This window comes from Muntiacus reevesi, chromosome 4 (genome assembly GCF_963930625.1).
Source record: "Muntiacus reevesi chromosome 4, mMunRee1.1, whole genome shotgun sequence".
NCBI lineage: Eukaryota > Metazoa > Chordata > Mammalia > Artiodactyla > Cervidae > Muntiacus > Muntiacus reevesi.
The window spans coordinates 56,950,315-56,953,593 of NC_089252.1; the positions used below are offsets into that span (position 1 = coordinate 56,950,315).

Genomic DNA, 3,279 nt, shown 5'->3' on the forward strand with positions numbered 1-3,279 from the left:
AGCCACCAGGGGAAGCCCCTTATTGAAGTGTTGCTGTTGAGTCGCTAAGTCATGTCCAACTCTTTGCAACTCCAAGGACTGTAGCCCGCCGGGCTCCCCTGTTCATGGGGTTCTCTCAGCAAGAATACTGGAGTGGGCTGCCATTTCCTTCTCCACTTATTGAAGCATAGTTGGTGTATAATATTAAATTACAGATGTAAAATATAATCATTTACAATTTTAAAGATTATATTCTATTTATAGTTACTACCATTTTATCCTTTGCTATATTCTCTGTGTCGTACAAGATTCTTGACAAGTGCCTTCTTCTATGGTTTTAATTTTATGATAACTTGCTAGCTCAACTCAACCCTAAGTTTCTTGAGAAAAGTGACAGATTTTTGTTACTTATTTGTTTTCATTCCCTCTTCCCTCACACAGTGCTTGGCACATAGTATGGCTTCAGAAACTGCTTCCAAAATATCTGTGTTACTGATGCATAGTTGGTATCATTTTAAGGCAACTTCTCTCAAAAAATGTCAGCTTAAAACCATTAAAAATTTCCATGGATTTATGCCCAAATTATAATTGATAAAGGATCTTCACTATGCTTCCCCTTCTCAGTAGGTTTTGAAAGCTGTTGGAAAAGACCTTGATGCTGGGAAAGATTGAAGGCAAAAGGAGAAGAGGGCAGCAAAGGATAAAATGGTTGAATAACATCACCAATTCAATGGACATGAACTTGGGCAAACTCCAAGAGATAGTGAGGGACAGGGAGGCCTGGTGTGCTGCAGTCCATGGGGTCGCAAGGAGTCTGACATGACTTAGAGGCTGAAAAATAACAACAACAGGAAGAGGGAAAGTCATTCATGGTCATTTTATTCCATTTTGGCAAAACGTTTCCTGTTACTTTGGGGACTGTAATGTGATGAGAATATCTAACTGGTCGACTACCATCTCTCCAAATTGTATTTGCCCACTCTTTCCGTTTTACTCCCAGATCCATTTTACTCCCAGAACCCCACTGTCAAGGGAACCCAGAATGGCAGATAAATATGCAGATACAGGCCTTTCCTCTTGGCTTGCAGTCCAAGGCGCTGACAGGGAGCCTGGCGTCAGGATGGAATGCGTGCCCTGGGCTCCTGACAATTGCTGGATCCACGTTCCGTCTCTCTCTCTCACATGCTTCATTCTTTGCTTTCTGTTAAGGATATGTATTGACTTTGCGGAACACTGCAGTGAGCTGTAAATGATGCATTTAATGAAAAATCCTTGCCCAGCACTTTGAAAGAGAACACAACAATGTGGGGCGATCATTGCTGGGCAGTGATGGGTGTTGTAACATCACATTCATCTGTTTCACCGGCAAGAGAGACACGCTGATTGGCAATATTTCAAGGGCAGGTAGTAAGAAAACATCAACTGATATTTTAATCATATTCATTATTTGCTGTTTCTCCTCTCCCTACCATGGTAATCTTTGACCCTTTAAAGATCGGGGTCTTTTATTTCCCTCTTAGCTGCGCCGAAGTTGTGTGGGCAGTCTGATTCGACGCCAGCACCAAGAGAGGATGATGCTGGGCACCGAAGACCGAAGGCGCGGAGAGGTTCGCGGCGAAGGTCCGGGGCTGGCCTTGGTCTTGCTCGGCAGACGAAGTGCAGTAGTTTTTTTTTTTTTTTTCTGACTGCAAAATTCAAAATGGGGCTCAAGGTATTTGTTTCATCTATACCAGAGAAGGCGGACCGAGTGGCGAGGCTTTTGCTGAACTGGAATCAGAAGATGAAGTCAAACTGGCCATGAAAAAAGACAGGGAAACTGGGACACAGACATGTTGAAGGATTCAAATCAAACGATGTTGAAATGCACTGGATGTTAAAGCATACTGGTCCAAATAGTCCCGACGTGGCCAGTGATGGCTTTGTATGGCTTAGACGACTCCCCTTTGGATACAGCAAGGAAGGAATCGTTCAGTTCTTTGCGGGGCTGGAAATTGTGCCAAGTGGGCTAACATTGCCGGTGGACTTCCAGGGGAGGAGTACCGGGCAGGCCTTCATGTGTTTTGCTTCACAGGAAATAGCTGAAAAGGCTCTAAAGAAACACAAGGAAAGAACAGGGCGCAGGTACATCGGAATCTTGAAGAGCAGTGGAGCTGACGTTAGAAGTCACTGACCCACTAGGGAAACCTATGACTGAGCAGTGGCCAGGTCCCCATGACAGACCTGGGGCTGGCAGAGGGCATCACAGCACGGAGGAGCTGACTGCAGAAGGACGAGGCGTGGTGCTTACTGTGGAGGTTATGGAGGCTATGATCATTATGATGGCTATGGATTTGGGTCAGATAGATTTGGAAGAGACCTCAATTACTGTTTTTCAGGAACGCCAGATCACAGATAACGGGGATGGTGGCTCTACTTTCCGGAGGACACCGTGGAACAGGACACTCTGCACACACGCAAGGATTACCTCACAGAGCCACTGAGAATGGCACTTATAATCCTTTCTCACCACCCAACCCTGTGAGAGCACATATTGAAACTGGTCCTGATGGTAGAGTAACTGGTGAAGCAGATGACGAGTTTGCAACACATGAAGATGCTGTGGCAGCTATGTCAAAAGACAAAGCAAATACGCAACGCAGATATGCAGAACTCTTATTGACTTCTACAGCAGGAGCAAGCGGTGGTGTTTATGCAAACCCGTCCTGTTATGGTGGCCTGGCCAGCCAGCAGCTGAGTGGTGGTTATGGAGGCGGCCATGGTGGCCAGAGCAGCATGGTGGACATGACCAAGTTTTGTATGAAAATCCAGCGGTTTTTCCATCAAACATTGCATAGGCAGCCAAGGAGCAGTGAACAGCAGCTGCTGCAGTAGTGGAAGCCGAACATCTGTGGGCGTGGACGGAATGGGGGGATGTCTAGCATGTCCAGTACGAGTGGCGCATGGGGAATGTCATTGATCCTGATCACTGACCTTGGTCAACATTTTTTAAAAGAAAAACTTAAGTTGTAGCTGTTTTGTAATACAAGTTTGTGATTTATGCTTACTCTAAGTGGAAATCAGGGTTGTTTTAAAGACTTAAGGTTCAGTATTTTTGAACACAAACATTCATCTAGGATGTAACAACCAGGTTGAGTAAACTATTACTGTTAAATAATCTTCAGCTTTTCTCAAGTTAGTTCTATTGTAGGATGTACTTAAGCAGTAAGTGTATTTGGCTTAAACCAGGTGAATTATGTTAAATGTTGCTCTCACATCATATTACATTGAACGATGGATGCATGTTGAAAGACATGCTTTTTT

The 3,279-nt window shown here is 44.6% G+C and overlaps 1 pseudogene; it reads left to right on the forward strand.

Annotated features, from left to right (window-relative positions):
* Window positions 1–1,840: 1,840 nt before the first annotated feature.
* On the forward strand, window positions 1,841–2,813 carry LOC136167686 (heterogeneous nuclear ribonucleoprotein H-like; annotated as a pseudogene).
* The last annotated feature ends 466 nt before the right edge of the window (window positions 2,814–3,279 follow it).